Below are 13,371 nucleotides of genomic sequence, written 5' to 3' on the forward strand. Positions count from 1 at the left end.
ACCTGACTGGAGCTGAGTTTGGGGACTTAGACACCACCTCCAACTTGGGGAGCCAACTGTCTAAAGGCTCTGTCTGAGAGCTTCAAAAAAAAGCCAGCCTTGGCTGACAGGGCCCACAGATCCTTGCTTACTACAGCAAGTCTTCAGGGGATGGGGGAGAACTAGCAGATTTCATTAAACTGCAGTCTTAATATGGTGGTACTGGAGATGACCCAGACCTCAGGAGCTGGGACAGCAAACTTCTCTCTGGCCTTCAGAGTTAAAATTCCCCAATCTGGCACTGGGCCAGCCCTAGAGAATCAGAAAAGTGGCAAGCCATGGAAATGTTCTGTGTTTGTGCCTGAGAGAAGTTTTGACCGGAGTTTCCATGCAGGACTGTTTCGCATGTGTATGTGTGTTAAATATTCTGTAACATCTGATTCAAGAAGAAGCTAAACCGTAAAAAAGCCAACAGAAGTCTGACTAGGCCAAGGGGAAAAAGAGTCAAGAGTTCAGTCCCGGCCCGCTAAACCCTCAGGACAGATCTGGAATAGAGATTTAAGAGCACATGTGCGGCCTTGGAGAGGGCAGACAGAGGAATATGAGAGAGGAGGGGTTTGAATTGCTGGTGGAAAAGAGGCAGTGGAATTATACTTGTGGGCGGGGAAAGCTTTTCAAATAAAACACACCTGCCAGAAGAGAAGCTAGAACAAGGGTAGGGAAGAGTGGTCCTGAAGGAGGTAGGGGTGCTTAGCTGTATCATCCGGTCCAGTGCCCTCGTTTTTGAGATGGAGAGCCCAAGGCCAGTTAGTGGCTTGGCCTGGCCTCTGAGGCTGGTGCTCTCCTCACATCTTGCTGTTTCTAGATGTGGTTCTTTGGTTGGAGGGGGCGCTTACCTTCTTTCCTTGACCTTCCCACCCTCAACCAGTGTGACTCCAGCGGGGGCTCTGATGACAATATGCAGCTGTAGCAAGGGATTGAAGATGGCCTGTAAGGAGGAAGCGCAAGGAGGGAAGAGCCTTGTGCAAAGGGAAACCAGAATCCGCTGAGCTTGGACCACCCTCACCCCCAGAAAATCAGCACCAGGGCCCTTAAACTCAGACTAACGTGACTTGTCCCTGCACCTCTCTGCAACTCTGGAGGCTCCTAGGTTGCTGAATGCCGTCTTGATGTTTCAGCGCCCAGAAATGTCAACAAATCTCTTGGGTGAATTTCAGAGGGGAGCAATAAACATGTTGGGAGACTGGAAGAAAAGATCAAAGGGACCGGAGTGTGGGAACTGAGGTCGTTAGGTTTTAGGTACACCGGCGCTCAACAACGGGAGAAGACTTTTCCAGTTGTAAGCACCCGAGGACCAGAAGAGGAAGGAACAAATCTTAAATGGAATCTGCCCAGCTGCAGGCCAAAGAAGACTGGTTCAAATTGCTGTGTTCCTCTTGGCTGCTGGGTCCTGGTAAGATCTTTTTCCTAAACTAGCTCTGAGAAGCAGCTTACCGTTCAGATCCCTTCATTGTTATCTGAGTTTTAAACTTCCCTGCTCAAAGGAAATTCCAGCACTTTGTTCCTCAAGCACCTGCCTGGGTTGGAATTCCATGGGCAGGTGCTACCTAGTTTAGCCTTACTGGGGAAGGCTGGGCAGCCCCAGTAGGTGGAAGAGCTGGCAGAGACTCTGCCTCATTCCGATCTGGCTGACCATGGGGGCAAGAGTTGACACAAAGGCAAATTTGTCCTCCTCTTCAGGCCAGTGTCCAAATCCTACAACTTCCCCAGCTTGTCTTTCTGCCGAGAGACCAGAGAAGATGTCCTAGGCTTGGGCTCCTACTGAGTCGGGGTGCTCTGTGTCTCCCTCGTGAGGTCAGTTGAGTCCAGTCAGCAGCTACATCTGACCTGCTGACCTCCTCTCTCTTCTCCCCTAATTTGGGATCCAGTCGGCAACCTCGCTTCCCCCTAAGACAGGAGAGTACACTGGAGGTATCCCAGAGGGGTGGGGGTTAGGAGCCCCTGCCCGCTGAACATCCACGCTATTTTTACCTCTTCATCTCTCAGGTCAATATGTATGAAGAATTCGGGGAAAAGACAGTTCTTGGATTCCACTCAGAAGGGAGGGAAGAGGATGGTTGGCTGGGTTGATCCTGATGTTGGTACCCTGGACAACAGGAGCCAGGGGGAACCAGGAAGAGGGATGGGGGCGTGAAAAGACAGAGGACCACTGGTTAGCATGCCTCTGGGGTCTCCTTTGGAAAACAGTCGAACTTAGGAAATAGATGAAACCGTTGGAGCAGCAGGCTTAAGAGGCAAAGCTCTGACTTCATTCAAGAGGATTGGCTCATGTGTGTCCGAGATCAGTTAGACCTTCTAGTTATTTATTTATTTTATTTATGGCTGTGTTGGGTCTTCGTTGCTGCCCGCGGGCTTTCTCTAGTCGCGGTGAGTGGGGGCTACTCTTCATTGTGGTGCACAGGCTTCTCATTGTGGTGGCTTCTCTTGTTGCGGAGCACGGGCTCTAGGCACGCAGGCTTCGGTAGTTGCAGCATGCAGGCTCAGTAGTTGTGGCGCACGGGCTTAGTTCCTTCGCGGCATGTGGGATCTTCCCGGACCAGGGTTCGAACCCGTGTTCCCTGCATTGGCAGGCGGATTCTTAACCACTGCGCCACCAGGGAAATCCATAGATTTTCTCTTTTTAATGGGCATTGGCTCTTGTGATTGCTGATGCAGGGAAAGATCAAGGACTCTACCATTTCAGCCCTGGGTGCCTTTGGGGCCAGGGACAAGGCCTTGGCAGTCAGGAAGATCTCTGGCCAGGCCCTTGCCAGTAACACTTGACCGACGGTGCTCAAGTCCAAGTGTTCCCACCTTCAAAATCTAGAGTAGCCGGTAGCCTCTTTAAGGTGTTCTCTAGGCCCAGAGGGCAGGACCACTATACCCTGCAGCCTGTGGAGTGCCTAACCCTAGAGGTTGCTATTCACACTGTGGTCCACATGACTGGCCCCTCCCAGCGCGATGGGAGGCACCACCTGCTCAGCTGCACACTGTGGTCCTGCCAGCGCCATCCAGTGGAGCTCCCAGTCCAGAAAAGGAGGCATGTGAGTCCCGGGGTCTCCTCCTTCATGCTCTCCTTGCCGCCACACCAAGTGCACTATGGGCTCCCTCCCTAGAGCGTTCCCCTCCCCAGTCTCCCTTCCTTCCCCCTCTTATGAGCAGCATTTAGCTCAAGGACCAGGTCACTGCAGAGGGGGGGTGGAGGGAAAGCTTGAGCCCAGCACACACCTGTGACACCTGCTGAGCTGACGGTCACAGGGATTTTCTTCTTCTCAGTCCTCAGTGTGACTTCAAGGCCTAGGAGAGTTTCAGCTGCCCAGTTTTCCACGCTGCTTCTGACATTCAGTCCTCCCCACTTGGACACACTGTGGGTCCTGCTCTGTGAGGGGCAGTGAGATCAGAGGGTGAGATTTGAGAAGCAGCTTCTGCACCATCCCTGCCTTCTGGTAATCAGACCCTCCTTTGCCCCTTTCCGCCCACTTCTGGGCATTTCTCTCCTGCTGCTGCTTCCCGTCAGTCCCAGCAGAGAGGGAACTAACAAGCTTATTCTAACTCTCAACTGTCTCCTGAGCTCTGTGTCCCTTGCTGGTGCCAAGAAACCTCCTTCCCCCATGCTCTGAGTCAGAGCCCAGCCACCTTAGAATAGCAGAACAGTGAGTCAGGGAGAGATGAGGGCCATGGTAGGGGGGACTGTGAGGGTCCAGGGTAGCCTGGGGTTGTAGGCTATACAAAGTAGAGATGAGGCTTACCTTGCAATGTTACTGTCTGGGTTAGTGGGGGGAAAAAAAAAATATATATATATATATACACACATATAAATACATATGTACATATATATGGGTGTGTGTGTGTGTGTGTATATATATATATATCATCTAGCACAACATCCATCATGAAGTAGGCACTGGGTAAAGAGAGCTGCTATTATTGTCATCATAATCTTGTCTTCTTCCAGGTCCAGTGACCTGCTGACCTTTGGCTTCATGTCCATGATGCCGGTATTAAGTGAAATGTCAAGGAAAAATAGAAGTAGGAAGTCCTGGTGACTTCTCCAACTGTGTCCTCTTCTCTTCCTAATCTATTCTCTCTCAGCATTTATGAGAAAGTGACATGGAAATAAAGCTCAGTGTTTTGAAATGCTGGGTTCTTTCTTTGTCCTAAATACTTCCAAATAGAGCCAGCCACAGAAGCCGCTCCGCACAGCTAGAATTTGAAAACCAGAAGCCAGTGAGGGGAAAGAAGTGGCCACAGGCAGAGGGAGCCTAGACCCTCACAGCCACCGCGACTCCTCCCCGCTGTCCGCCCCATGCTTCCAGTGACTTACTGGGATTGTCCAGCAGAGCTTTGGTCTGTCTGGTAGGAGTATGGCCTTCACTTAGGAAAAGACAATAATGAGAAATCCAAACTTAGCAAACCAAAATGAGGACAAAGGGATTCACGTTACATACAAATGGATTCTTGGCAAAAGACTTCGGATGATGCTGTGTGAAAAGAGGCACCCCTGGGTGTAGGGATGTAGGGTAAGCTCTGAGCGAGTCCCTTAAAAAGAAACCACTCCCCCAGGAGACCCAGAGTGATGTGTTAGCCCTGAGCTTTGCCCAGATGGTTGATCCTCCCAAAATATAGGAAGTTTCCCCAGGGAAGAAATTTCACAGTTTCCATTATCCATAAGGATTTTAATCTCTCTCTAGGAAGTTACCAGAAATCCGAGGGAAAATTCCCAGCTGATCCCTTGAATCCTCCCTTCTCTTCTCAGTTCCTTGGTACTCCTAGTGCTGGGGAGGGTTTAAGGAGCCAATTCCCTCCCAGCATTTCCTCCCCAGTTACAAAACACGAAAATGGTCATTGTAGGGTCAAAGATCTTTGCATCCCAAGAACAAAAGAAAGTTTTTGGAAGAGTAGTTTTTCTTCAGAATTTTCATCCACAAGGGATAGATAAAGAACAACCTTACTTTATGAGACCAGGATGTTTAAATGTAGACAGTATCCTAGAAACTTAGCAAAGTGATGTGAGACATGAAATAAAAAGATGTGTCTATCTCTGTCCTTCAGTAGGCACGGTGCATCTCAGTACTGGTGTCCTGAGGCTTTGCAAATCAGGATGGCGAGTATCTTGTTTTGGCTATTATTTCCATGTGGGGAAAATGGACGAAAAGAACGATTCCGATTCCCTGCAGCCCCAGTCTTGTTGCCTGCCAGCAGTGGAGACTGTTCACAGTCGGGCGCTACTCAAAGTAAGTATGCACATATTCTATTGATATGTCCCAGCAATCCTCTCCTGTACATACGTTCTAGACATTCTCACCCAGGTTCTGAAGGGGACACATACCAGATTCCACTGTGGGTTTGCATGTAATGCCAGGGAAGTGGGCAATAAAGTGGGAGTGGAGGTCCAAAATGTGGTAGTAGCCCACCCCCGAGGACCTACAGCAGACGGCACAATGGACCAGATGCACTGCTCATGGCAACATACATGCATCCCAAAACCACAGAGCTGAGTGAAGAAAGTACAGAATAAGGACTGCAACATAATACAACCACATGTGTAAATTAAAAATGCACGCACACAAGAGGAACACACATTTATCATAAACACATAAAACAAAAGATACACATTATGTAAACTGGAACAGTTACCTATGTGGGAAGGAACATGAGAATGGGGAACAGAGGTGAATATATAAATAAACCAGGACCACACTAAAACTTGTACACGAATGTTCATATCAGAATGATTCCTAATACCCAGAAATTGGAAACAACCCAAATGTCCATGAACTGATGGATACATGAAAGTGGTATATCCATACAATGGGGTAATATTTGGCCATAAACAGCAATAAAGTGCTAATTAATGCTACAACGTGGATGACCTTTGAAAACATTATGCTAAGTGAAAGAAGCCTGCACAAAAGACCACATATTGTGTGACTCTATTTTTATGAAATGTCCGGAATTAGCAAGTCTAAAGAAACAGAAAGTAGATTAGGTTGCCTAGCGCTAGGGGGCAGGGGGGTTGAGGGAAAATGGGGAGTGACTGCTAATGTGTGTCAGGTTTCCTCCTGGAGTGATGAAAATGTTTTAAACTTAGATTGTAGTGATGGGTGTACAGCTCAGTATATATATCAAAAACCATTGTTTTACACATTAAATGGGCAAGTTTTATGGTATGTGAATTATATCTCAATAGAGACTTTTACAAAGAAAAACAGGAGGGGGAGGGTATGCTTAAGTGGTTGCCTGTGGGTCCTTCCTCTTTGTGCTTCTGGTTTCATAGGGAACTGGGTGAGGTTCACCTACCTTAACCCTGCCCATGGGCCATTGCCCTCAGATGTGCGCATTTGCCTCTGGCCCTTCTGGCTCAAAAACCCAGCACTGGCCAAAGGCTCCCTGGAACTGAGTCAAAGCTGACTCCAGGACAGGACTGACCAGCTACATGCAGACCATGTCCTCCACTGCCCAAAGAGGCTCACTGCCAGCCTGGGGTGGAGGGTTTCCTCACAATGGAAGTTGGAAGGGACATTCAGGGCCTTTGGTGTTCTATTAACTAAAAGTAAGTTTATCATCAGTCAGCAGTGTAACTCTAAGAAGACATATCTTTCCTTCCTGGCTTTGTCATACTTAACTTCTCTGAGCCTCAGTTTCTCTCTCTGAGAAATGGGCATATTTACCTAGAGCAGTTTGGGATAGTAAACTGAGCCTGCCTTCCAAAAATTTGACCTGTTCCTCCAAAGAGACAACCACATATACTAATACAGTCTTGAATTTGGCAAAACTGGTAGAAGGCTCCAGATCATGGGAAGTAAAGCATAATCTTAATTGAGAGTCTGTTATGTGCCAGACAGTGGTGGGTGCTGGGAAACAAAGATGGGTGGAATGGCTTTAGGAGTCAGGTATCTTGGGTACAAATGACAGAAACCCAACTTAAACTGACAGCAGCAGAAAAAGGGAATACAGTGGCTCAGAAATGAGCTGAGTGGTAGAGACTCCTCTCCTCTGCATCATTTTCTGTGGATGGTCCGAGAAAAATTCCTATCCCTCCTAGCTTACTGACCTAGGTGGGAGATGAGAGAATCTTTCAGCAGATTCCTAGTCTCCCTTCCTTTGGAAACAGAGTGGGTATGTCCAGTGCTGTAACTACAGTCGAATGGAAATGCAGAGAAGCCGATATCCTATCAGGAAAAATCTCAACACTTTTAAGCCTGAAAGGAGTCTCTGCCCATTAGGAGACTAGTAGTGGCAAGTGACAGAAAATGGGGCTTAAACTGCATGGAACAATGATGGTGACTTATTGGCTCTCCCGTAACTGATAAGTTCTGGGATAGAGTGGCCTGAAGGTTTATCAGGGCTCTATCCCCTTCCCTGCAGTTCTCTCGGCTCTGCCCTCCATGTGTGTCTGCTCTGTCTCAGGCTGGCTGCCTCCATGGCGGTGAGGTAGCCCTCATCATCAGTCAGAGCAACACACTGCCTTGTTCCCATCTGGGGATAAGGCAAGAGCAGCTTCCTGCAGTCGCTGAAGGAAAGTCTGTAAAGGGTGGCTCTGCCTGGACCGTCACGGCCTGGGCAACGCCCATGTCAACTCCTGAGACCGTGATGGGCTGATGTGCTTCTATGAGTCAGAATCCACCTGGAAAATCACAGCTCGCTTCCCAGTGGGAGAGCGTGGAAGGACATGGAGAACATGGACACAGTGCTTCCCACAGGGTCACAGATCTCACTTACAGGAGAGGATATGGGGGCCAAAGCTTGCCCAAGGCTCCACATCTGGTTTGTGGCAAATCTAAGACCAGATGTCAGTGGTTTTGCCTACAGTTGGCTGCTTTTGAATCAATAATAGAATAGAAGACCTTGATGGGAAGCAAACACCCCATCACTAAGGAGATTCAAGCCGAGGCTTGATGGCATCCTAGCTATAAAAGGAATTACCACACTGATTTCCAAGGGAGGACAGAGGCCTCTGTTACTGGTGCTCCGTGGGAACAGCATGGGGATGAGACAACTAATCTCAGGAAGGGCTAGTGGAGATGGGGCTCTGCAGCAGGGCTGGGCTCATCCTGTCCGCTTTCCTGGATTTGTAACTTCCTGAGAGAGCCTGACTCCCCTCTGCTTTCCCCTCCTCCCTGCCCTTTTCCAGGTTGAGATGGACAAGCTGGGGCTGGTAATTGTGTTAGTTCAGCTTCTTCCCTGGCCCTGCCAGCCCAGTAATCTGATTTCCAAGGGACGAGGGATGGCAGGGCCCAGGCTCAGGAAGAAATCTCCTCCCTTGTGTCCATCGGGCCTGTTAATTTGATAGAACTACTTGCTGAGCTTCCACAGAACCCTCATTAGGAACAAATTTCATCTGGTTCCCACAGCCCTGGCCCTGAAGAGCTCTCCAGCTCTCAGCCCAGAAGAAACTTCAGCTTCCAATTTAATTTCTGCATAAGGAAATTGTCTTTATTATAATAATAGCAACCAGAGATTGAGCACCTACTGCATGTCAGACACAGTACCGGGTGCTTTGTGTCTGATGACTCAGTGTGTGTGCTGTTAGACTTGTGAATTCACAGGTGCTCCAAGCTAGGCTCTTGGCTAATGATCCCCTTTGTCACATGATTCTCCCTCCATTTGAATGGATTTGCTCTTGGGCCTGGGACCTTTGGCCAAATCTGAGGATTGCGTGATCCTCAGTGTTTCCAGGGCAAGATGGCTGCCTGAGTGCAGCAGGATCTGACCCAAGTCTCCTCTCCTGCCCAAGGGTTCCTGGTGTCTAACAGGTGCCAGCAGCCACTCAGGACACCCGTTGGAGCTCACCTTCACCATCCCGCCCCATCACCATAACAACCACCTGTGGCTTCAAACCCTCTTCTAAAGCTCATCCTGCCAAGCATCATGGAAGGTATGTAGCTCAGTGGAAAGAAAGACGCTGGGCCCTGGAGAGAAGCAGCTTTGCCACCTATCAGCTACGTGACCTTGGACAAGTTATCTAAACTCTGAGCTGGGGCTTCCTCATCTGGGAATGGTGAGAGTGTAATCTACCTTAGAGGACATTTGTGAGAATTAAATGAAGGAAAGGATATGCAACCTAGTCTCCAATTTCACTGTGTGGGATGGGAATTATTAATCACCCCTGGCTCAAGTATTTTCCAAGGGCCTGAACCACCTCTATGCCTGGCCATCTGGCCCTACACTTTGACTTCCTCCCCAGGAATCCCAGGATAATCACAGGGTTGTGGGGCTGTGGAGGGATTGCCAGATTGCTCATCACTTGGAAACTGCAGTCACCTGCTTGTTCTTTGAGGGTCCCTGTCCCCACAGAGCTCATGTTTTTATGACACAGATGACAGATAAGTAAATGAATATATAAAGTATCATGTTGTGACATGCTCTGTCCCAGTGGACATCAGGGAGGCTACAGGGACCCCAGCTAGGGTGCTGGTGTCAGTGCCACACTAGGGAAGTGACAAATGACTTTCCGTGCACCACTCCACCCAGACAATAGGCACCCGCTTCCCCAGGCCATCAGCCTGCTACCTAAGTCAGTCTTGGTGCCCACAGGTACAGCCTCTACCCCAAAGAAGCCTCTTCTCTCAGGCTGTTTCCAGGGTCAGACCTGGGCTCAGCCCCCTGCTTCTGCTGCCCAACATTGTCGTGGGTGCAAATTCTGGGCAGCTCAGGGAAATACCGACTCCCCCTCTCAAAGAGCGTCACAACTGGCTCCCCTGCCTCTTTTGAATCTATTCAGATGTCACCTCTCCCAGGAAGTCTTCCCTGACCACCTGTTCTAAATTAGCCAGCCTCACACATGACCCCCACCCCACTTTCCCCCATCCTAACTGCCCATCTCCTTAGCCAAAACTAACAAGTGAGTCCAACGAGGTCACATGATACAAAGTCAATATACAAAAATCAATTGTATTTTAGGATTCATTTTGACTTAACATTTGTATAAAGTGTGAGGTAAGGGTTGAAGTTAGTTGTTTTCATATGGATATCAACACCATTTGTTGAAAACATTATTGTTTCTCCATAAAATAACCTTGGCACTTTTGTAAAACATTTCACTAACTATATATGTATTGGCTTATTTCTGGCTCTATAATGTTGCATTGATCTGTATGTCTATCTTTATAGAAATACCACATTGTCTTGATCATGTAGCTTTATAATAAGTCTTGAAATCAGACAAGTCTTCCAGCTTTGTTATTTTTGTTGTTTTTTGGCCACATTGCTTATGGAATCTTAGCTCCCTGACCAGGAATTGAACCTAGGCCCTCGGCAGTGAAAGCGTGGAGTCCTAACCACTGGACGGCCAGGGAATTCCCTGTTCTTCTTTTATAAAATTGTTTCAAATATTCTAGGTACTTTCTATTTCCACATACATTTTATTTTTTATTTAATTTTTAAAGTTTTGTATTGAAGTACAGTTGATTTACAATGCTGTGTTAGCTTCTGGTGTACAGTAAAGTGATTCGGTTCTCTCTCTCTCTCTCTCTCTCTCTCTCTCTCTCTATATTCTTTTTCATTATGATTTATTACAGGGTATTGAATATATCCCTGTGCTATACAAGTAGGACCTTGTTGTTTATTTTATATATAGCAGTTTGTAAATTTCCACATATATTTTGGAGTCAGCTTGTCAATTTCTATGGGGAAAAAAAAAGAAAAAAGCCAACTAGCAGCTTATTGGGATTGCTTTGAACAACTTGCAATTGAAAAATAGCTTAATTTGAGGAGAATTGATATCTTAACAATATTGTGGCTTTCGATCCATAAACATGGTGTATCTGTCCATTTAATGTTCATTTACTTGGGTCTTATTAAAATTTTCAATGGAATATTTTATAGTTTCCTGTAGAGAGTTCCTCACATATTATGTTAAATCTATCCCTGAGAAATCAAGTTTTTGTGTTATTGTAAATTGTATTTTTATATTTTCATTTCTAACTATTTATTGCTAATATACAGAGATACATTTGATTTTTGTATATTGACTTTGTATCATGTGATCTTGCCAAACTTATTTACTAGTTTTGGTAGCTTTTTGTAGGTACCTTAGGACTTCCAAAGTAGACAGTCATGTTGTCTTTGAATAAGGATAGTTTCCTTTTCAATCTATATAGCTTTTATTTGTTCTACTTTCCTTATTGCACTGTCTAGGACCTCCTCTACAGTGTTGAAAAGAAGTGGTGAGGTGGTCATTTTTGTTCTTTACCCAATCTTTGGGGGAAAACATTCAGTCTTTCACCATTAAGTCTTATATTGGCTGGAGATTATTCATAGATGTCCTTTAACAAGTTAAGAAAGTTCCTGTCTATTTATTGTTTACTGAATGGCTTTTGAATTTTGTCAAAAAATTTTATAACTCAAGTGAGATGATCATATAGTTGTTTGGTTTTTTTTTCAGTGGCGCTAGTATGGTGAATTACATTGATTAATTTTCAAGTGGTAAAAAAACCTTTCATTCCTGGGATAAAACTGATTTGTTCATGCCTCATTTCCCTTTCTATCCTATTGCCAGATTTGATTTGTTAAAATTTTGTTAAAGGTCTACGTTCATTAGGGATTCATTTTTTTTTTTGCGATCTTATAATCAAACCTTTTTTTCTGATTTGGGTATCAGGGTAGTGCTGGCCTCAAAATATGAGTTGAGAAGTGTTCCTTTTTTTTTCTTTTTTTCATTTTCTGTGTAGAATTGATTCAATTTCTTCCTTAAATGTTAGGTCTGATTTACTATTAAAGCCACCTGGACCTGGAATTTTCTTTATAGGAAGATTTTTTAAAAAATCAATTTACTGATGTATTGTTTATGGCTGCTTTCACACTAGAAAGGCAGAGCTCAGTAAATGCAATGGAGAACATGTGGTCCACCAAAGCCAAAAGCACTATCTTTCCTTCCACAAAAGAAGTTTGCCAACCCTGCTCCACAGCAGTGCCCTGTCCATATGATGGCTGCTTGACTTAATTCAGCTTCCTTGAAGAGGCTGACTCTGAGATGGAAACTGAGCCAAGTGGTTGACAGGGTCTTGGTGCTCCTGCCAGGTTTCAGGCCTGAGCCTCTGAGGTGGGAGAGCCGAGTTCAGGACATTGGACCACCAGAGACCTCCCAACCCCACGTAATATCAAACAACGAAAGCTCTCCCAGAGATCTCCATCTCAACGCTAAGACCCAGATCCACTCAACGACCAGCAAGCTACAGTGCTAGATACCTTATGCCAAATAAGTAGCAAGACAGGAACACAACCCCACCATTAGCAGAAAGGCTGCCTAAAATCATAATAAGGCCACAGACACCCCAACACACACCACCAGATGTGGACCTGCCCACCAGAAAGACAAGATACAGCCTCATCCACCAGAACACAGGCACCAATCCCCTCCACCAGGAAGCCTACACAACCCACTGAACCAACCTTACCCACTGGGGGCAGACACCAAAAACAACAGGAACTATGAACCTGCAACCTGAGAAAAGGAGACCCAAAACACTGTAAATTAAGCAAAATGAGAAGAAAGAGAAGTACATAGTGGATGAAGGAGCAAGGTAAAAACCCACCAGACCTAACAAATGAAGAGGAAATAGGCAGTCTACCTGAAAGAGAATTCAGAGTAATGATAGTAAAGATGATCCAAAATCTTGGAAATACAATGCAGAAAATACAAGAAATGTTTAACAAGGACCTAGAAGAACTAAAGAGCAAACAAACAATGATGAACAACACAATAAATGAAATTAAAAATTCTCTAGAAGGAATCAGTAGCAGAATAACTGAGCCAGAAGAACAGATAAGTGACCTGGAAGATAAAATAGTGGAAATAACTACTGCAGAGCAGAATAAAGAAAAAAGAATGAAAAGAATTGAGGACAGTCTCAGAGACCTCTGGGACAACATTAAACGCACCAACGTTCGAATTATAGTGGTCCCAGAAGAAGAAGAGAAAAAGAAAGGGACTGAGAAAATATTTGAAGAGATTATAGTTGAAAACTTCCTTAATATGGGAAAGGAAATAATCAAGTCCAGGAAGCGCAGAGAGTCCCATACAGGATAAATCCAAGCAGAAACACGCCAAGACACATATTAATCAAACTATCAAAATTAAATACAAGGAAAACATATTAAAAGCAGCAAGGGAAAAGCAACAAATAACACAAAAGGGAATCCCCATAAGGTTAACAGCTGATCTTTCAGCAGAAACTCTGCAAGCCAGAAGGGAGTGGCAAGACATATTTAAAGTGATGAAAGGGGAAACCCTACAACCAAGATTACTCTACCCAGCAAGGATCTCACTCAGATTCGACAGAGAAATTAAAACCTTCACAGACAAGCAAAAGCTAAGGGAATTCAGCACCACAAACCAGCTTTACAACAAAT

This window comes from Stenella coeruleoalba, assembly GCF_951394435.1.
Source record: "Stenella coeruleoalba genome assembly, chromosome: 2".
Taxonomy (NCBI): Eukaryota; Metazoa; Chordata; class Mammalia; order Artiodactyla; family Delphinidae; genus Stenella; species Stenella coeruleoalba.